The sequence below is a fragment of the Aquarana catesbeiana genome, linkage group LG12 (assembly GCF_042186555.1).
Source record: "Aquarana catesbeiana isolate 2022-GZ linkage group LG12, ASM4218655v1, whole genome shotgun sequence".
Taxonomy (NCBI): Eukaryota; Metazoa; Chordata; class Amphibia; order Anura; family Ranidae; genus Aquarana; species Aquarana catesbeiana.
This window is the reverse complement of record NC_133335.1, coordinates 37,182,710-37,205,703: the sequence shown is the minus strand read 5'-3', so window position 1 is coordinate 37,205,703 and position 22,994 is coordinate 37,182,710. Positions and strand designations below refer to the sequence as shown.

The window sequence follows — 22,994 nt, the reverse complement described above, 5'->3', positions numbered from 1 at the left end:
AGACATGGATGAGCAAGTTTGGAGTGGATGAACTTGACTGGCCTCAACCCAATAAAACACCTTTGGGATGAATTGGAGCGGAGACTGTGAGCCAGGCCTTCTTGTCCAACATCATTGCCTGACCTCACAAATGCGCTTCTGGAAGAATGGTCAAACATTCCCATAGACACACTCCTAAACCTTGTGGACAGCCTTCCCAGAAGAGTTGAAGCTGTTATAGCTGCAAAGGGTCGGCCAACTCAATATTGAACTCTACGGACTAATGCCCCGTACACACGGTCGGACTTTGTTCGGACATTCCGACAACAAAATCCTAGGATTTTTTCCGACGGATGTTGGCTCAAACTTGTCTTGCATACACACAGTCACACAAAGTTGTCGGAAAATCCAATCATTCTGAACGCGGTGACGTAAAACACGTACGTCGGGACTATAAACGGGGCAGTGGCCAATAGTTTTCATCTCTTTATTTATTCTGAGCATGCGTGGCACTTTGTGCGTCGGATTTGTGTACACACGATTGGAATTTCCGACAACGGATTTTGTTGTCGGAAAATTTTATATCCTGCTCTCAAACTTTGTGTGTCGGAAAATCCGATGGAAAATGTGTGATGGAGCCCACACACGGTGTATTTCCGACAACAAGGTCCTATCACACATTTTCCATCGGGGCATAAGACTGGGATGCCATTAAAGTTCATGTGCTTGTAAGGCAGACGTCCCAATACTTTTGACAATATAGTATCAGTGCAACACGGTTTATACCCTAGTTTTAAAAAAAAACAATCTACCATGCTTAGGGTATCCTGCAGGGCAAATAAATGTCACATGCTCCCCCATACTGAGATGTACCATACATTTCTGTTTACTTAAAGCAGCTTAATAGAGGCGTACAAGGAAGGCGAGTGCTGCTGGAGAGGGGAAGCTGTTAAAGAAACTGGTTTTGTTTCCCATGGTAAAGCACAGGTTATTTTTAAAGCAAACCTGTCCTGCAATGTACAAACGGCAACATTAAAGGATGCAATTATACCCGCAGGCACCTAAGCAAATGCACTATGGTGCAGAGGCAGCAATTTTTCTGCACGCATTCTGCAAGCAATTGTTCTCTATCTGCCCTGTTCACACCACATCGTGTGTACTTTTTTTTGCGCAGGAGTTTGCAACATGTATGTACAGAAAAAAAAGTGACTGCAAGTTAGTACACCCCTCACATTTTTGTAAATATTTTATTATATCTTTTCATGTGACAACACTGAAGAAATGACACTTTGCTACAATGTAAAGTAGTGAGTGTACAGCTTGTATAACAGTGTAAATTTGCTGTCCCCTCAAAATAACTCAACACACAGCCATTAATGTCTAAACCGCTGGCAACAAAAGTGAGTACACCCCTAAGTGAAAATGGCCAAATTGGGCCCAAAGTACCAATATTTTGTGTGGCCACCATTATTTTCCAGCACTGTCTTAACCCTCTTGTGCAGAGCTTCACTGGTTGCCACCGGAGTCCTCTTCCACTCCTCCATGATGACATCACAGAGCTGGTGGATGTTAGAGACCTTGCGCCCCTCCACCTTCCATTTGAGGATGCCCCACAGATGCTCAATAGGGTTTAGGTCTGGAGACATGCTTGGCCAGTCCATCACCTTTACCCTCAGCTTCTTTAGCAAGTGGATGTCTTGGATGTGTGTTTGGGGTCGTTATCATGTTAGAATACTGTCCTGAGGCCCGGTCTCTGAAGGGAGGGGATCATACTCTGCTTCAGTATGTCACAGTACATGTTGGCATTCATGGTTCCCTCAATGAACTGTAGCTCCCCAGTGCCAGCAGCACTCATGCAGCCCCAGACCATGACACTCCCACCACCATGCTTGACTGTAGGTAAGACACACTTGTCTTTGTACTCCTCACCTGGTTGCCGCCACACACGCTGGACACCATCTGAACCAAATAAGTTTATCTTGGTCTCATCAGACCACAGGACATGGTTCCATGAATCCATGTGCTTAGTCTGCTTGCCTTCAGCAAACTGTTTGCAGGCTTTCTTGTGCATCATCTTTAGAAGAGGCTTCCTTCTGGGACGACAGCCATGCAGACCAATTTGATGCAGTGTGCAGCATATGGTCTGAGCACTGACAGGCTGACCCCCCACCCCTTCACCCTCTGCAGCAATGCCGGCAGCACTCATACGTCTATTTCCCAAAGACAACCTCTGGATATGACTCTGAGCTTCTTTGGTGGACCATGGCGAGGAGTGTTCTGAGTGGAACCTGTTCTGTTAAACCGCTGTATGGTCTTGGCCATCGTGCTACAGCTCAGTTTCAGGGTTCTTGGCAATCTTCTTATAGCCTAGGCCATCTTTATGTAGAGCAACAATTCTTTTTTTTGAGAGAGTTCTTTGCTATGAGTTGCCATGTTGACATGTTGAACTTCCAGTGACCAGTATGAGAGAGTGAGAGCGATAACACCAAATTTAACACACCTGCTCCCCATTCACACCTGAAACCTTGTAACACTAATGAGTCACATGACACCGGGGAAGGAAAATGGCTAATTGGGCCCAATTTGGACATTTTCACTTAGGGATGCACTCACTTTTGTTGCCAGCGGTTTAAACATTAATGGCTGTGTGTTGAGTTATTTTGAGGGGACAGAAAATTGACACTGTTATACAAGCTGTACACTCACTACTTTACATTGTAGCAAATTGTCATTTCCTCAGTGTTGTCACATGAAAAGATATAATAAAATATTTACAAAAATTTGAGGGGTGTACTCACTTTTGTGAGATACTGTAGTTTTCTGTACAGGAAAAAAACTGACCTGACATCAACATTGGTGTGAATAGGGCACATAAGTGATGCACATGAAAACTGATGTCAACGTGCATGGAAACTGATGTCTCTGCATATGAACTCTGCATGGTTTTCCCATCAGTTTTCATGCACGTATGGTGTGAACGAGCCCTTACAGTGAACATTGTTACTTGTAGACAGAGGCGTTGCTAGGTCTACAAAAGATCTGGGGCTAGAGCCCATAGCAGCGAAGTGAAGAAAGTCATACGCTTGGGCGGGCATACACACACACACATATATATAATTGTTACATATCTGAGTGTGGATCCCCACTTACATCAGAGCCCCCCTCATTACATCAGGGTCCCCAGAGAGCCCCCCCTTACGTCAGGGTCCTCAGAGAGAGGGGGGGGGCTGCGGTTCCCGACAATTACATTGCCCGGCAGATTGGTACAAAAGTGGACATCGGGACAATGATTAAATTGTCAGAACTGCTGATTATAGATAAGAACTTGTGCCTGATAACATTAACTAATCATGTTCCTCCCCCGGCCACCAGCTAAGCAGATGGAGCTTGGAGCCAACCCTAGGTAAGAGACTCGGGGCTATAGCCCCAGTAGCCACCCCCTAGCGACGCCACTGCCTGTAGAGAAGCCCAGTAGCCGCAAGGAACATCTGTACTCAGTGGAGACGTCCTACAACTACATAGCAGACTGGGAGTGCTAACTGCAAAGTCTCCAGTCTGTTCTGCTTTATAGGATAAAGTTAGTAAGGAAGTTGGAGTTCTACTTTAGGAACTTTACTAGATAATAATGAAAGTACACATTTAATTAAAGTGAGCCTGCCCACAGTCACCAATTCTGACAGATGGAGCAGTAGAGCTGGAAATGGATTGGTGGCATTGGGAGCACAGGCAGCTCTTGTGTTGATAACAGGCCAGCTGTCTGTTAAGTTGTGCTGAAGCTTTGTGTGGACATATGACGGGTCCCACAGATGCAAAGCAGAGGCATAATCTGTATACAAGTGACACTCTGAAAAATGATCCCAAAGGCATACAAGGAGATAAAAATAGAGACCTGGAGAGAGCTGTGCTTAGGAACACAGGCCTGCAGGTCTGCACAATGTCCCAGCAAGCCAAGACAGCTCCTGCAGCTGACCTACGAAATATAGGTCTACAGGGTGACTGGAGCGAGCTGTGGAACCTGTTTCATGGAGGTAGACAACACCCAGTAGTGCTAAATCTAGTGCTAGTTCCAGGAAAGGAATTCCTTCCTGTGCCTATGCACCTACAGTGGCGAAAATAAGTATTTGATCACCTGCAAGTTTTGTAAGTTTGCCCACTTACAAACAAATGAAGGGTCTATAATTTTTTTATCATAGGTGTATTTTAAATGAAAGAGACAGAATATCAACTAAAAAAACACATGATACAAATGTTATAAATTGACTTGCAGTTCAGTAAAATAAGTATTTGATCCCCTACCAACCAACAATAATTCTGGCTCCCACAGACTGGCTACAGTATGTGCTCATGTGGTACACAGATTAGTCCTGTCAATGTAAGAAGTTACTCCTAACGACAACTCGTTATGTGTATAAAAGACATCTGTCCAATCCTTTTGGCAGAGGTGGCATTGCAGGGCAGTTAAGGGTGGGCCTCACTGTGGTGACTTTGCTAGAGCAGGTACAAGACAATGTTCTGGTAGTGGCAGAAAGCTGTGAAAAGTGCTTTCACCTTCAGTGTGTCACTACGTGTCTTACTTGCACTTACTAGTGTAGCACTACCCCTGATGAAGCTGCTGGTCATTGGGCCTTTTTCCCACTTGCAGCACCCACAGCCAGGCAAACAGCATTTTCACACGCTTCCAGGTGCCTCAATAAACAGTCTAGGAGGTTTTTTGGTGTTTATTTTAGGATTGATTAACTTGGATGGGGAATGGGGGTGCATGAGATACCCCAAATGAAGAAACACTCTGGAGCTATGTACAAACAGTTAAGGACCTGCTAAGTCCCCTGGTTGCTCTAATTCTGGATGCAAGTTGTATTGCACAGCTCTGGGAGTAGTAGTGCAAAACAAAAAGGTAAAAACAGTTCCAAAAAACTTTTATTAAAGACACAGCCCCTGGCTGTATTGCATTACACCTGTCTGCTCTAGTCATGGGGTTGGAGAATTGGTGTGCTCCTGGCTGTCTTGCACTGCACTTGAGCTACACTCTGACCCAGACATGAGGTATTGCACTCCACTGTCCTCTACCTCCCTTAGGATTGATAGTTGGTTTGTTGCTCAGTTCCTTAGGAACCTCCCAGGATCCAGATAGCTGCTATCTTGGCCTCTGCTGAACAGGCTGCTTCTGACTTGGCTGTGAGTCTGCAGCTAGGCTTAGCTAAAACCTTCGCTAGGTATATTGCTGGAGCTCTCTTGTTCATCTTCTCTCTCTGCTTCTTCTCCTCTCTGCCCCAAGGGCAGAGCCCCCAGCACAGGGGTCCCTCTAGATGACTGGACCCTGGACTCTGCTCCAAGACTATCAGGCATCAGTATATTTATGGGTTGCTTCCACACCTTCTGCGCCTGGTGGAAGTTTCATGAATATTCAGGCTGCAGCCTCTGACCCCACCCACTATGTTCTGGAAACCTGCAGTGAGGTCCAGAATAGAGGGGGAGATAACAGAGCCACAACCTGTGAAGCACTGCACAGCCTCTAAACACAATTAACCCCTGCTCCTCTGCCTACCGGGGAGCTTACTAAATTCACCTAACTAGCAAACTAGGGGGGTTCTACACTGGTATCACATTTACTTAATTTCGGCTTTTAACTGTAGTTGCCCTTTAAGGCCTTGGTTACAAGCATTGATGGGAGTAAGTCACACATGTGCAAGTCACAAGCAAGTCTCAAGTCTTAACCTTCAAGTCACAAGCAAGTCCCAAGTTACTGTGGCGAAAAGCAAGCAAGTCAAGTCGAGACCCTGCTAGAAGTCAAGCAAGTCAAGTCAAGTCAAGTCATTTATTTTGGTCAAGTCACAAATTAAGTCAAAATACTGATCTACCTCAAGCCGGGACTTGGGGGGAGCTTTCTTTTGTGGGGGGGGCAGCTTTTGTCTAGGCCAAGACACAGCACTGGTGGTGCCAAGTCATTGCAAGTCAAATAGCCCAAGTCAAAGTCAAGTCGCAAGTCATTAGTGACAAGTCAAAGTCAAGTCGAGTCATTTATTTAATTTTGTCAAGCAAGTCGCAAGTCCTCAAACAGGTGACTCGAGTCTGACTCGAGTCAAGTCATGTGACTCGAGTCCCCCACCTCTGGTTACAAGAGCGCCAGATGGAAACATAGTAAGTGTGTTCAACACCTGTCAGTTGCCCCTGAACATCAGGATCTGAAGAGTCTTAACCTATTTATTCATTTCAATGACTTCTCTAGAAGCCTGTCCAATAAAGGCTGAAGCTTCTGGGCTGCTGGACGTTCTCCTGCCACCACCATCTATGTGAACAAAGAGTGACATATCCCTTCATAGATTACGTATTACAAGAGGTACAAGTTGTTCTTACAGATTTTTGATTGCATTGAAGTGTAGTACCATGTAGCCATAGATAGCAGGAAAGTAAAAATTTAGACCATAATCTTTCATTAAGTACCTAAAAATATTCTGGGTGTAAAATTTAAAAAACACTCAACATCTCAGGCCTCCATACCAATTGGAATAAATCACTCATCCTCCCGATAGACCCTGGTGTGAGGGTGCTGGCTGATCCCAACATACCCTTACAGTGGGCAAATACTATTAGATATTTAGGAGTTAATATCTCACCGAATGTTAAGGATTTTGGTAAACTCAGTCTGGTCCCATCATTAGGCCCCATTCACACCTGAGCGTTTTGTAGCTTGAAGCCTGAAGCTCCAAAATTCTGGAGGGGAAAAAAAATCAATTATTCTCTATGGAGATGGTTCACATCTCCACTCTAAAACGCCTGAAGCCAGAAGCTCCAAAACACCTGACGCTCAAACAAGTTCTGGAACTTTTGTTATAGGCAGATTTGGGCGTTTTTCTGCTTTTTACATTGGTGACCTTTTGACCTGTACAAAATCATGGCAAAAATTGCGCGCCTTTCTGCCTGAAAACGCTACGCTCAGGTGTGAATGGGGCCTTACAGTAGAGCAGGCAGAGACTGAAAGCCTGGTCTCCTCTCCCATCATTACTGAATTAACTTAAATAAATCACAAAATTAACTTGATAAAAATGAAAATTCTCCCAGTCCTGCTGTATAGTTTACGACCTTCTCCAGTTTGGATCCAAAGACCTTTTTGTAGGCAATAACCTAATTTTTGTGGCAATCCCACCCAGCTAGATTCAGTAAAAAGCTACTGCGCAGACCTTGGACACGGGGAGGCTTAGCCTGCCTGAATTTTCATACTTATTATTTGGCAGCCATGCTTACGCATGCCCATAATTGGTTGATTGGTTTATGAGGGAAAGTACAACATTACTTAGGACGATGTGATCCTCAGAGGTACTCCTTTTTGGTGTGGGCTTGAGCAAGGGGTTACCAGTAGAGTAAGTTGTGTTTCGTATCGCTATAACATAAAAATCTTAATAAAGAGAATTTGTAATGAAAAAAAAACACTCTATCATGTGACCGTGGCTGAGGGTAATAGGTGTTTATGTGATCTGGCACCCCGAAATCTAGTTGGCCAATGAAAGGTATTGCTTACATTTTAGCTTTTTGATTAGGTATTGCTGGATTTTTAGTACTCAGTCCTTTCTGTGAACCTGTTGCTCTAGGAGAAATCTCGAAACACCCTTGGATGTGTGAACTTTCCATAGCAGAGTGGAAGTCATCATTCAGCAGGATCTGTGTGCGGAGGTGTGTCGTCAGCAGTGAACTCGCTGAGTCCTTTCATCCACCATGTCTGCCAGATCCAGTGACCCCTCTCCAGTTACTCCTCCGGGAATTCTCCCAGCTGTCTCCAACTTCCTTTTGGTTGCGGCTGTGGGAAGCAGGTGAATTAACATGGACTGAGTTCAACACATAGCATATGTCACATGGAAAATTCCCTGCGCCAAGATACAACACCGAAAATCTATGCTGAATGCAAACAATACTGCTCATGTGAGATCTTTTAAAATTGGACTTTACAAAAAAAAACTTTTATTGTAACGTGAAAGACTTAAAGGCAGCTTCCGATCTTTTAACTGTCCATTACGACGGTCAGTGTCCCTGGTGCAGTTTCTCACCCAACCCCCCCGTCATTTTTTTTACAGCCAGGCCTGAGCGCTGAACATGCTGGTTCCACTCTTTGGAGCACATTATCCGTATTTCAAAATGGAATATCCATAAAGTGGCAGCATCATGGTGTCACTGGCCTCCTAGTAGATGTTTGGTAGAAGGCAGATTTGAAAATTCAACTTCTAGCATAGCCCATTCAGGATGTCTCTGAGGTCATTGAGGATGGTTAAAACCATCAGACCATGCCAAAACATATAAAATAGTATTGACCAGAGTTGTGCTGTAAAAGCCCTTGTGAGCAGTATGTAGATGGGGAAAATTGGCCACTTTGGGTGGCTATCAAGGAATGTTATCAGCTATGTGTCAGAAGAACTGAAAGCAGGACAGTACCACTAAGATTGTGCTGGCTATCAGGGAATGTTATCAGCTATGTGTCAAAAGAACTGCAAGTGGTACAATGCCACCAAGATTGTCCCTGGCTATCAGGATGGTTATCAGCTATGTGTCGGAAGGACTGGAAGCAGGACAGTGCCACCAAGATTGTGCTGGCTACCAGTGAAACTTTGCTAAAAGTTGTAGCTTTTTGGAAAGTTAAAAATGGGAAGATGCATGGGAATTTGTACCGTATGAACTTGGTTGTCTCAGAGGGTCTGCAATATTCCAGCCATGGTAGCCCTGACTTGATTGGGGCCTGGGGCCCATTTGATCTAAAGCCAGCCCTGTGCCAGGGATGATTGTCATCTAAGTGTCAGAAGAACTGGAAGCAGGCCTGTGCCACTAGGATTATCCCTGGCTATCAAGGATGGTTGTCGGCTAAGTATAGGAAGGACTGAAAGCAGGACAGTGCCCTCAGGATTGTTCCTGGCTGTCATAGATGGTTGTCATCTACGTATCAGAAGAACTGGAAGCAGAACTGTGCCACCTGGATTGTACCTGGCTGTTAAAGATGGTTGTCAGCTAAGTGTGAGAATAACTGGAAATCAGGACTGTGCCACTAGGATTGTCCTTGGCTGTAAGGGATAGTTGCCATCTAAGTATAAGAAGGACTGGAAGAATGACAGTGCCACCATGATTGTCCCTGGCTATCAGGGAGGGTTATCATCTAAGTATAGGAAGGACTGGAAGAAGGACAGTGCCACACGGATTGTCCCTGGCTGTCAGAGATAGTTGACATCTAATTATAAGAAGGACTGAAAGCAGGTCAGTGCCACCAGGATTGTCCCTGGCTATCAGGGAGGGTTGTCATCTAAGTATAGGAAGAACTGGAAGCAGGACTGTGCCACTAGGATTGTCCCTGGCTGTCAGATATGGCTGTTGTCATCTAAGTGTCAGAATAACTGGAAATCAGGACAGTGCCATCAGGATTGTCCCTGGGTATCACAAATAGTTGTCATCTAAGTATAAAAAGCACAGGACGTAGGACAGATGGTTGTCATCCAAGTACTGTATAAGATGGACTGGAAGCAGGACAGTGCTACCAGGACTGTTCCTGGGTATCAGATAGTTGTCATCTAAGTATTAGAAGGACTGGAAGCAGGACAGTGCCACCAGGATTGTCCCTGGCTGTCAAAGATGGTTGTCATCCAAGTACTGTATAAGATCGACTGGAAGCAGAATAGTGCTACCAGGACTGTTCCTGAGTATCAGATAGTTGTCATCAAATATTAGAAGGACTGGACATAGGACAGTGCCACCAGGGTTGTCCTTGGCTGTCAAAGATGGTTGTCATCCAAGTACTGTATAAGATGGACTGGAAGCAGGACAGTGCTACCAGGACTGTTCCTGGGTATCAGATAGTTGTCATCTAAGTATTAGAAGGACTGGAAGCATGACAGTGCCACCAGGATTGTCCCTGGCTGTCAGGGATGGTTGTCAGCCAAATGTCAGAAGAACTGGAAGCTGGACAGTGCCACCAGGATTACATGTCAGCAGATGTGAAATTGGCACAGTTCCATCAGACTGTTGTTGGGTGTCCTGAGGGTTGCACCTGCTGGAGGACTACAGATCCCAGCTTTTGTTCATGAACACCAAGGCTTGTGGTTTCCCTAGAGCCGGAGGGCCGCAGGGATGGCCAATAATAGTCAGCGTGTAGCGCCTTGCCTTGTTATGTATTGTAGGGAGTGAAAGGAACGCCATCTAATCCCCACATCACACAGGGCAGGTTCCTGGAAATGTGTCCAGAGAGGTGACTATAGCATGTGAACAAAGCAGAGAAGGAATCCTTTGTGCAGGCTGAGTAAGTGGCTGGGTGACATCACTGACTCTGGTATTGGATTACAACAGATGAAGGGATCCACCCACTGCAGCCAGAGCCCAGCATTACAAGTCTGCTGGCCGCTGGGTCCCCAGCACTGTGGCCCTGGCTCCTGTCTTCCTGCAAAGTTTACCCAGTGACTGTGCCAGCTCCAGGGGTGAGTACAGAGGCCACAGGGCACCAGATGGTATCCTTCCTTGTCTGTCTCTTCTCTTCAGATTTGGAGTTCATGAACTTTGTGAGGTTCTGTAGACTTTCCTGGCACTGGCAAGAGCCCCTGATACCCTTAGGACGGGCACTGATCTGCAAGGTTGGCACATGATCACCATCAGCTATCAGTCAGATGTCACCCATCCCTGTCCTGCCTCTTCTCCTGATTTTTGATAGGCTGACATCTAAAGGCTCAGTGCATGGAAAAGTCTTATTCCAATGTTGATCAGTGACACTGATCACTGAGCAGCCACCCTGTATGCTGGGACTTGTAGTTCAGCCATGGTTGGAGAATCACAGTATGTTCTTGATTTATAGTGCTCCTACCCTGAAGCATGCTGGGATTTGTAGTTGGATCCGTGAAGAATCAGAACCGTTCTCTGGTATGTGAACAGGACGCCCCCATTTTCTGGGATTTGTATATCCAGGGATCTATAATATTTGGCATATTTGTGGTTTGCATGTTACGCCTGGGATATGTGGATCACAGCTTATGGATGCACAACTTGCCTGGCTGCGATTTGTAGTTCCATGACAATTGATGAGTTGTCAGGCTCTTTGCTGGGGTTTGTAGTTCCAGGACATTTGAGGACTTGTCAGGCTCCTTGCTTTGTTTTTTCATCCTATGACAGTTGATATGTTGTCATGTATGCTCCTTGCTGGGGTTTGTAGTTCCATAAGGGTTGATATGTTGTCATGCTCCTTGCTGGGGTTTGTAATTCCATGACAACTGATATGTTCCCATGCCCCTTGCTGGGGTTTGTAGTTCTATGACAATTGATTAGTTGTCATGCTCCTTGCTGGGGTTTATAGTTTCATGACAGTTGATACCTTGTCCAGCTCCTTGCTGGGGTTTTTAGTTCCACGACAGTTGATATTATTATTATACAGGATTTATATAGCGCCAACGGTTTACGTAGCGCTTTGCAACTTAAGAGTAGACAGTACAAATACAATACATTTTAATACAGTAGGAATCAGAAGGCTCCTTGCTGGGGTTTGTAGTTCCAGGACAGTTGAGGACTTGTCAGGCTCCTCTTGCCAGGGTGGATAAAAATTGACTATTTACAAAAAAAAAAATCTGAATTTTTTTTTTTTAAATTGGATTTTTTTTTTATTTTTATCAAATTTAGTTTGATAAAATGCTTTTGTAATAAAAATCTATCTAAAGATAGTTTTCTATTTAAGATACAACTATAATTTAGTTTATTCAGCATGAAATGGAGCTTAGTTCTGTAGCACGAGGCTGTATATTCTGCAATATTTACATTTTTGGTAATCTCATTCAATTAATCCAAGCTCTGCAAGCTGAGATACCATGCAGTGCGGCAATGCATTCACACAATTTCACAGTAACCATCAGATAAAACAAAGTTCAGGAATATTGCTTTATCCCATTGTTTTGCAAATCTATGTACACTACAAACTGTATGATTGTTTGAAGAGAAATGCATCAGCTCTATGTATGAGGAGGAAGGGCCAGCTGTAAAAATGTAATTAAAGATTCTTCCAGAAAGAATAAGTCTTTACATTTAAAGAGCACCTGTCATTTCAGATCCATCAAGGCAGTGCCTGTTAGCGGGCATCCACTCACCTGCTGCCGCCGCGTCCCTCACCCTGTTGTGCCGCATCACCAGCCGTCCCATTAAAGTGAATGGGACTGTCGGTGAGTCCACAGCGGGTCAGAGGAGGAGCCGCTGCGGGACAGAGATGACAGTTGCTCTTTAAAAATTATGATTTAAATCAAGCCTTGAGTGATTTAAATTGTCTTGATTTAATTCAAATCCACCCTGCTCCTTGCTGGGATTTGTAGTTCCATGACAATGAATAAGTTGTCAGGCTCCTTGCTGGCGTTTGTAGTTCCATGACAATTGATTCATTGTGCAGCGAGCAGTGAGGACGTGCCATGAGCACTTGGCAGCAAATAATCTTTCACCTCTCATTGGTCAAGTAGTCATAATGATGGTTGCTGATTGGTTGCTAGGGGTTACTGCACTTTCACACAATCTGTACACCACCATATGAAATAAGCCTGTAAATGGTCTAGTCTATTGTGTTTGGCCCCCAGACAAGGAATTTAAGGATTTGTTCTTCAGCAGCCAAGTTAGAAACAGGCTGGGGTTCTAGTGTGGTTTGCTGAATCCAGCTGCACTGGAGTTCTAAGACGCCAGCACAACCAACTCCACCCAAAATCGATATGGGTTTGTACTGGTTGTCGGGGAGCCCGGAGCGTTTATATGCAGCCTCCTGGAATTTCTGTGCCTGTTTCAGTTCCAAAAACTTTGGCACACCAATTTTAGTCAACAATATGTTTATTTCAGTGTATGTTCATCGTGTTTGCTACATTCATTTATTCTACCTTGGAAAAAAAGAATAGTAACTGACCCCTAACCTCAAACTAATCGCACCCTGACTGGTGAGTTTATATTACTAAAGCACTGCTAGCAACAAATATTTGCCACATTTTAATCAATTATCATAATATAGCTGTATTTATCAGCAGTTAATAGAGATACATAGTGATTGCATTGAGCTAATGAGAACCCCCTCTAGCTACCAATTTATGAATAGCAAGCTTGTAAAAAATTGGATGTTTCAGCAAAAACAAATCTGTGCCGTGCCCTAGTTACATAGTTACATAGTAGGTGAGGTTGAAAAAAGACACAAGTCCATCAAGTCCAACCTATGATCTGTGCCGAGCCCTATCCATGTGTCACAGTGATGGACAGCAGCCCAGTAAGGCATCTGTGCCGTGTCCTATCCATGTGTCACAGTGATGGGCAGCAGCCCAGTAAGGCATCTGTGCCATGCCCTATCCATGTGTCACAGTGATGGGCAGCAGCCCAGTAAGGCATCTGTGCCGTGTCCTATCCATGTGTCACAGTGATGGGCAGCAGCCCAGTAAGGCATCTGTGCCGTGTCCTATCCATGTGTCACAGTGATGGGCAGCAGCCCAGTAAGGCATCTGTGCCGTGTCCTATCCATGTGTCACAGTGATGGGCAGCAGCCCAGTAAGGCATCTGTGCCATGCCCTATCCATGTGTCACAGTGATGGGCAGCAGCTGAGTGAAGCGCAATGTAGAGAAGGAAAGCCTGGTGGGCATCCTCAGTATCCCTGGTACACACAGTCCATGTCTGCTGACATCTGATGGAATTTGAGCTGTCAGGGCTGTAAATTGGCAGTCATTTCAGTAGATATATAATACTTCACATCAGGGGGCATATGTTACTAGATTTGCAGCTCTGCATGCCCAAAGAAAATGTGTTGATAGAAATACACCAGCTGCCATTGCTAGCAACTCCTCTCTGGCTGTCATGTTGATCCATTGGCTTCAGTTCTTTCAGAGCCACTAACCGGGCACGGGTGAACAAATCAGGTATAGCCAGGTGCTTGGCTAAGAACGATAGTGAGAGAAACACTGGCTGCAGCTGCTCTCTGTGTTCACTGAACTGTTCATACTGGACCTAGCAACATTGCCTGCCTCCAGCCAGTAGGGGGAGCAGACATGCCTAAAGAATTTATAGAGACCTCTATACTGGCCACCATGGAATGTGGGAATTGAAGTTCAGGAATGCTATGGACTTTTATTGACCATCGAACTACAGTTCCTAGTGGGAGCTAGGTGGAGAAAAGCGCTTTATTTCTCAGGCTGGAGATTGAATAGCTTCTGTCTTGCCATGAGGGTGCCTGGAGAGCGCACATTGCTGTCCAGTGTGCATCATCACTGCTGCATAAGGGCAGCCTAAGCAGGATCTCGAGTGCTAGATCCAAATGTCCTGACAGCCAGAGTCACCAGGGTGCAGAGCAGAGAGTGGACCAATCGCTGTGTGTAACTGGATGGTGAGCTGCAACATCGCTGGGACTGGTGAGCTGCAAATCTCTGGGACTGGTGAACTGCTGCTATGGGGATTTACTATATGCTGCTAGAAAGACTAAGCCCTTTAGGAATTGACCATACAGCCATTTAGTATTCTTATTGCTGCCTGCAATATTGATTGGGATTATTGTCATGTGCACCAACGGTACAACTGGGCCCCAATGCTAGCTGGCTGAGTTAGGACTAAAGACTGTCCCTTTACAGCTGCTACACAGAGACCTTTACCTACTGTTTAAGAGGACATTGCACCATATTCTAGTCATTCTCCTAGAGTGCACTCTAGACAAGTTAAAGTGCTTATATGCACTGTTTAATGTTGACTTTGCTGATTTATGTGTTGATTCCAGTCTAGTGGTACAGAACTGCATTCTAAGTTACCTTGGCATGGTGATTATACTGGCTAGTGAACTATGTCTAAACCTACCTTCTGTATGCTTATTTATGCTCAAACCATAATATTTTTCTAACCCTTACTAATACATTGATTTAATTTACCATCATATGGTCTTGTGTCTATTTCCTGGTACTAATTCACAACCCAGTTAAAGGTATCTATACTTGTTTTCTTAGAAGTGCTTGCAATAACTTTCATTCAGTCAGGTGTGTCAGAGGGGCTAAGGTTTTTCTTGGAGTCGAGGCGCAGAACAGAGAACCCAAATTACCAAGCGGTCCCTGCGAGGGTAGTGTTATACAGGAATTTTTATTTCAGTTTAACTTCACTGGCCGCATGCTGGTTTCATACTGATGACTCAGTGATGGCAGTCTATATGTATCCCACTGTACAGGTTCCATTTAAAGTAAATGGCTTTGTCTGTTGCGTAGAATAACCTTCCTGTCCATCCCCCTGATCCCCCTGCTGAGCCACCAAAGATCCCATTCAAATAATGACCATACTCTTTGTTCCTCATTTGCATGTCGCTGGGCATGTTGCCCATGTGACATGCCTAGTGATTGACTGCTTAGCCACTGAGAGCTGTATTGCATTTGGAAGTACACCCCAAACTCACTCGTCCATGTCTTGCTTTGTGCACTGGTCCAAATCATTTGGTGGCATGGGGTGTTATGGTGTGGGGTTGTTTTTCATGGGTTGGGCTTGGCTCCTTAGTTCCAGTGAAGGGAACTCTTAAGGCGTCAGCATACCAAGACATTTTGGACAATTTCATGCTCCTAACTTTGTGGGAAGAGTTTGGGGATGGCCCCTTCCTGTTCCAACATGACTACGCACCAGTGCACAAAGCAAGGCCCATAAAGACATGGATGAGCGAGTTTGGGGTGGAGCAAATTGACTGACCTGCACAGAGTCCTGACCTCAACCTGATAAAAAACCTTTGGGATGAATTAGAGCGGAGACTGTGAGCCAAGCCAACATCAGTGCCTGACTTCTCAAATGTGCTTCTGGAAGAATGGTCAAACGTTTCCATAGACACACTCCTAAACCTTGTGGACAGCCTTCCCAGAAGAGTTGAAGCTGTTATAGCTGCTAAGGGTGGGCCAACCCAATATTGGACCTTACGGACTAATAGGGCGTACACACGGTCGGACTTTGTTCGGACATTCCGACAACAAAATCCTAGGATTTTTTCCGACGGATGTTGGCTCAAACTTGTTTTGTCTACACACGGTCGCACAAAGTTGTCGGAAAATCCGATCGTTCTGAACGCGGTGACGTAAAACACGTACGTCAGGACTATAAACGGGGCAGTGGCCAGTAGCTTTCATCTCTTTATTTATTCTGAGCATGCGTGGCACTTTGTGCGTCGGATTTGTGTACACACGATCGGAATTTCCGACAACGGATTTGGTTGTCGGAAAATTTTATCTCCTGCTCTCCAACTTTGTGTGTCGGAAACTCCGATGGAAAATGTCCGATGGAGCCCACACACGGTCGGAATTTCCGACAACACGCTCCGATCGGACATTTTCCATCGGAAAATCCGACCGTGTGTACGGGGCATAAGACTGGGATGCCATTAAAGTTCATGTGCATATAAAGGCAGGTGTGTGTGTGTGTGTGTGTGTGTGTGTGTGTGTGTGTGTGTGTGTGTGTGTGTGTGTGTGTGTGTGTGTGTGTGTGTGTGTGTGTGTGTGTGTGTGTGTGTGTGTGTATATATATATATATATATCTCACATTATCTTTATCTTATGTATCCAACTCAGAGAGCAGCTGAGAGGACTGAAGATACCTACAGACATTGAAGAATGTCTCTTGCCATGACTAGGCCTTATGGGGGGAAAGTTGGTTGTCCTGGATAGATTTACTAATTCGCATGTTTTTTTTTTATTCTCGATCCACAGACGAGTGAAGTTCATATACATCTTAGCAATTTATATTCCACTGTGATTCTGACGTAGACCCAGCTACTCCATGCAACGTCAGCTTTTTTTTTTTTTTTCCAGAGAAAGGGCTGTAAGTTCTCTACAATGATCTTCTGATGTTGCGTTGTGCACTGTGGTCACAAATATCATAAAGTTAAATTCTCCTGTAAAGTGTGGTTTTGGGACGGAGCCATAGAAGATCTCCAGGAAGTGGCCTGTCCTCACCTCCCCCCTCACCATAATTTGTCATCAGCTGGGTAATAATAACATTTTAGTGCTGCGGTCCATTCACTGACTGATCTTTCCCCACATTACAATGACAAGAGGCATTAGTCAGGACAATGCCTCCCGGCAGCTGGAATAATAAATACGGCTGTAGTCGTGGGTCAGCAATTAAAGTGTCGCCACCGGGGGCCCATATTGTGGTTTGAACACATCATTTGCATGTTACCTCATCACAAGTTTCCTTATCTGTTACCTCATTACATGTTTCCTTATCTTTATTTCTCTGTTATCTGTTTCTGGATAAAATGTGCAATTATGAAGTACTGAACTGGCCTAAAAGGGATTCTTCAGAAACAGGCCCAAATAACATTAGCCTGTTGTGGTTGACCGATCTCCAGTTGAGGCTCAAGTTACTTCCCTGGCTTCTGCAGCCAACAGAAAGCCACTGAAGTGCACCCGTTGGTTGCATTGGGTGCCAACAGGCCATTCCATAGCTCCAAGTCAGACGAGGCTGAGGGCTTCATGCTAAGTGCCAGGAACTGACAATTATTTGGTTACATTTAGGCTACTTTCACATAAGCACCTTGAGTTTATTTCTTCTGCATTCAATTAATTATCTTTGAAGTAGTCCTCATATACTCTGACGTCTGGGGCTGTAGAACATCCGATTTTTGAGTAGTTCAAATATTACTGTTGTTCACTCATTGAGGGCCACCATCTTGCCACTCACACATAAGGAAGGTGAAGCCAGGCTGTCAGTCACAGCCCAGATATGTTTGCCCCACCTGTAACAGTCAGTGCGTCAATGGCCAGAGGACTGGCAAGAGGTGAAGGTTTAGTTGTTGCCAGACAGTATAAGGTTGGACATACAGGGCTCAAATTGAATTGGACTACTGCTGAATCAGCTGAAATTCGAGATGTGGATAGCCCTGTTGGAACCACCCAGGTGGTCAATCTTCAATTGAAAAATCAAAGGAGCTGGGTGGAAAATTGTTGGCTGAACAGTGAAGGCGTCCAATCAGATGCATCAGTGATCAGCCGCTGATGCTGTAAAAAAACAATGCTGCTGAGGGTTTCTCCAAAACAATAACTTCCATCCACTGCAAGCCGATCACCCATGACTCAAATCTTGGCCAGTTCAGCAGGGGTCAGATGAATTTTGAGCCATCTATGGGCGCTTTTAAACCACAGAATGTCCCTCTATGAGGGAACTTCCCTCCAATCCACCCCTCCTACCTCTTGCTACATAAACTGCTCTCCTCTTTTTTGTTCTGTCTCCGCTCCCCCCCCCCCTATATGTCACCCTCCTAGGCAATGCTGTGCAGAGTGCTCACTGTGCCTCCTGGGATATGCATGTCACATATCCCAGGAGGCATAGCCCTTCATTCAGAAAGGAGGAAGGGAGGCACCCCGGCTAAACCCGGAAGAGCTGGTAGGCCTCTCGATGACATCACAAGCAACATGGTGGTGTAGGACCTAGCGGTGGCAGAAGTCAAGAGGATGTCAGCAGGATAACACTGGATCCTCTGGGTGGGTGAGTATCTGAAATGTGCACAACAGACCACTCGGTAAGCGGGGGTAAAAAATAAAAAACAGGTGAAGATCTGCTTTAAGGGGCTAGAGGAAAAATGTTTGAAATAGCCGATGAATGGATTATGAAGGTACCATTATGTTTTACACGCTTGGTGGATGGAAAGGTTCACTAAACTAAAGTACACAGTACTTACCTCTGCTTCAGCTGTCTGAGGTCCCGCATCTTCCCAACTTCTTGCAAGTAAAACAAATGAAAAAACAAAAGGATTTCGGAATTACCCAGGTTATCATGATGCTTTGGTTATTTCAGTATCCACATGTCCTTTTTCTTTTTTTTTTTTAACCGGCGCCAGACAGAGCTGCTTCATTCTCAATGAGATACGGTTGGGGACACAGTCCCCTTATCTTGTATTACAAGTGGCTGAGCTATTCTGAGAGCAGAGCATGTGTTGTTGACAGAGCGCTGACCTCTGGCCCAATCATTATTTTATAAGCAGAGCAAATCAACACACATGGCTACTGGAGCACCTTCAGCTACAGATCTGAGATCTATGGGGGCTTTCATGTTCCTTCTGGAGCACCTTCATCTACAGATCTGAGATCTATGGAGGCTTCCATGTTCCTTCTGGAGCACCTTCATCTACAGATCTGAGATCTATGGGGGCTTTCATGTTCCTTCTGGAGCACCTTCATCTACAGATCTGAGATCTATGGGGGCGTTTTTATGTTCCTTCTGGAGCACCTTCATCTACAGATCTGAGATCTATGGGGGCTTTCATGTTCCTTCTGGAGCACCTTCATCTACAGATCTGAGATCTATGGGGGCGTTTTTATGTTCCTTCTGGAGCACCTTCATCTACAGATCTGAGATCTATGGGGGCTTTCATGTTCCTTCTGGAGCACCTTCATCTACAGATCTGAGATCTATGGGGGCTTCCATGTTCATTCTGGAGCACCTTCATCTACAGATCTGAGATCTATGGGGCTTTCATGTTCCTTCTGGAGCACCTTCATCTACAGATCTGAGATCTATGTGGGCTTTCTTGTTCCTTCTGGAGCACCTTCATCTACAGATCTGAGATCTATGGGGGCTTTCATGTTCCTTCTGGAGCACCTTCATCTACAGATCTGAGATCTATGGGGGCTTTCATGTTCATTCTGGAGCACCTTCATCTACAGATCTGAGATCTATGGGGCTTTCATGTTCCTTCTGGAGCACCTTCATCTACAGATCTGAGATCTATGTGGGCTTTCTTGTTCCTTCTGGAGCACCTTCATCTACAGATCTGAGATCTATGGGGGCTTTCATGTTCCTTCTGGAGCACCTTCATCTACAGATCTGAGATCTATGGGGGCTTTCATGTTCCTTCTGGAGCACCTTCATCTACAGATCTGAGATCTATGGGGGCTTCCATGTTCCTTCTGGAGCACCTTCATCTACAGATCTGAGATCTATGGGGCTTTCATGTTCCTTCTGGAGCACCTTCATCTACAGATCTGAGATCTATGGGGGCGTTTTTATGTTCCTTCTGGAGCACCTTCATCTACAGATCTGATATCTATGGGGGCTTTCATGTTCCTTCTGGAGCACCTTCATCTACAGATCTGAGATCTATGGGAGCTTCCATGTTCCTTCTGGAGCACCTTCATCTACAGATCTGAGATCTATGGGGGCTTTCATGTTCTCATCCATGTATAGCTTATATACTGTACCACACACGATTACAATGTGCTGTGGTTATGTCTGACTGAGCTGTGTAGAGGGGAGGGGAAGATATACAGAATCTGCAGCTTTTGTTTTCCACAGGTCTCAGCTCTGTCCTTTTTGTGATAGATGGTTCTAATTCGATTAGAAAAACAGCAGGGAGCTCTTCTGGTTTTACAGCAGCCTTGAAGCAAGATTGTATCTCAGAAACAGAAGGGTGGGCAGAGGGAACGGAAAGTTGGAGGCATTCTTTTTGCTCTCATAAGTTTACATCAACACTTACTGACCACTTTATTAGGTACACCTTGCTAGTACCGGGTTGCCTTCAGCAGAACTGCCTAAATTCTTCGTAGTATAGATTCAACAAGGTGTTGGAAACATTCCTCAGAGATTTTGGTCCATATTGACTTGATTATATCACGCAGTTGCTGCAGATTTGTCGGCTGCACATCCATGATGCGAATCTCCCGTTCCACCACATCCCAAAGGTGCTCTATTGGATTGAGATCTGGTGACTGTGAAGGCCATTGGAGTACAGTGACTTTATTGTCATGTTCAAGAAACCAGTGGTGAGATGATTTGAGGTTTGTGGCATGGTACATTATCCTGCTGGAAGGAGCCATCAGAAGATGGGGACACCGTAGTCCTAAAGGGATGAACATGGTCAGCAACAATACTCAGGTAGGCCGTGGCATTTAAACAATGCTCAATAGGTACTAAGGGGCCCAAAGTGTGCCAAGAAAATACCCCCACACCATTACACCACCACCACCACCAACCTGAACCATTGAGGCAGGATGGATCCATGCTTTCATGTTTACGACAAATTCTGACCCTACGATCTGAATGTCGCAGTTGAATTTGAGACTCATCAGACCAGGGAACGTTTTTCCAATCTTCTGTTGTCCAATTTTGGTGAGCCTGTGCCAATTGTAGCCTCAGTTTTCTGTTCTTAGCTGACAGGAGTGCCACCCGGTGTGGTCTTCTGCTGCTGTAGCCAATCTGCTTCAAGGTTCGATGTGTTGTGCATTCAGAGACGGTATTCTGCATACCTTGGTTGTAAGGAGTGGTTATTTGAGTTACTGTTGCCTTTTTTTATCATGTTGAACCAGTCTGCCTGCTCTCTGACCTCAACAATGCATTTTCGTCGACACAACTGGATATCACTGGATATTTACTCTTTTTCTGACTATTCTCTGTAAACCAGAAAGATGGTTGTGCGTGAACATCCCAGTAGATCAGCAGTTTTTGAAAAACTCAGACTAGCCCATCTGGCACCAACAACCATGCCACGTTCAAAATCACTTAAATTCTCATTCAGATGCTCGGTTTGAACGTCGGCAAGTCGTCTTCACCATGTCTAGATGCCTAAATGCATTGACTTGCTGCCATGTGATTGGCTGATTAGCAATTTGTGTTACCAAGCATTTGAACAGGTGTACCTAATAAAGTAGCCAGTGAGTGTATATAATCAATGTAGCCGACCTTATAAGGCACAGGTGTCAAACTGGCGGTCCTCCAGCTGTTGCGTAACTACAAATCCCATGAGGCATTGCAAGGCTGACTGTTACAAGCATGGCTCCCACAGGCAGATGCATGATGGAACTTGTAGTTCCACAACAGCTGGAGGGCCGCCAGTTTGACACCCCTGTTATAAGGTGTTCTGTGTATATACTGTATTTTAAAAAACCTGCAGCATTTGGATAATGGTGTCCCTTTTTAAAGGGCAATGTATAAGGAGTGAATGTTACAGTGGCAATCGCAGAGATCTTGAAACGTTGTTTTGTTAACAAAATGCCTTTCCAGTTGGCTCGCAATGCCATTTTATCTGATGTTGTAACAGATTGCACTGTCAGTGCTGATTGCACTGTCTTTCATACAGATAGCCACTAGAGGGGGCATCGATAAAGCTGTAAATGAAATCTAACAATGAAAAAATGTAACATTTTTATGTGTAGACAACAAAGCAAATGTTTTAAATCACGCAGTTGTCGCTCTCTGGAGGCTGGCACCGAAGGGGTTAAAACATGGTCATCCCTCTCTCTACACCCAGCAGCTGCTTTAGCAAGGCATCATGGGAGGTTACAGTGTATCAGATTAGCTTCCTGCAGCAGATGTTTCCACCACTAAGATAATTGATGTAGGACTCTTTGGCATGGATCGGTTGTGGGTTGTGGAACAGCTGAACATAATTTCCTTGGTCCAGGAAACACTCGGTGGATATTGTATGCTGACCTGTGTTCATAGGGGTTGTCCGTCAGAGATCAGCGCCGCCACCTGTCCCGAATTTTCAGGGACTGACACAGGTTCCAAGGTCTAAGAATTAGAATGATATCATTTGTAAAATATAACTTTTCAATAGTTTTACCATCTCCTACATCTGGCGGATTACCCCAACTCTTCCCTTTGTCCATAAGAAATTATTTTCAGAGTCTTACATTTTAAAAGCCTCCTTTTTATTCTACATACAGCCTTGTTCAGATGTTTAAAAAAAAAAAACATTTAGAAATACCTCAAAATATATATTGTTTTGTCTGTTAGTGGAAATGCAATTGTTACTTCCACTCTGCTGACTGTCGAGTAAAGGCCTCACCTCCCATCTAAAGTGTCCACAGTGCTGGAGAAGAAAGGGGCATTGGAAAGTGTTATTAGACTCTGGTGCCTTCTGGTCCTCTCCAGTGCTCTATGCTGGCTGTCTGAGTAAAGGTCACGCCGGTCATCTCAGGTATCCACAGTGCTGGAGAAGAAAGGGGCATTGGAAAGTGTTATTAGACTGGTGCCTTCCGGTCCTCTCCAGTGCTCTATGCTGGCTGTCTGAGTAAAGGTCACACCGGTCATCTCAGGTATCCACAGTGCTGGAGAA

At 44.9% G+C, this 22,994-nt stretch overlaps 1 protein-coding gene across 3 annotated transcripts in view; it reads left to right on the top strand.

The window, feature by feature from the left end:
• PKIG (cAMP-dependent protein kinase inhibitor gamma) overlaps positions 1 to 22,994 on the top strand; it is a 158,125-nt gene that overhangs the window by 63,181 nt on the left and 71,950 nt on the right. The window contains exon 1 of one of the 3 annotated variants that reach the window (XM_073607580.1): positions 10,270 to 10,421. The exons of 1 other annotated variant lie outside the window; for it this stretch is intronic. The gene's annotated coding sequence lies outside the window, so the exon portion shown is untranslated. Of the gene's footprint in view, positions 1 to 10,269; positions 10,422 to 10,517; positions 10,858 to 22,994 lie in introns of those variants that run through there. One more of the 3 variants, XM_073607581.1, reaches the window with a different exon arrangement.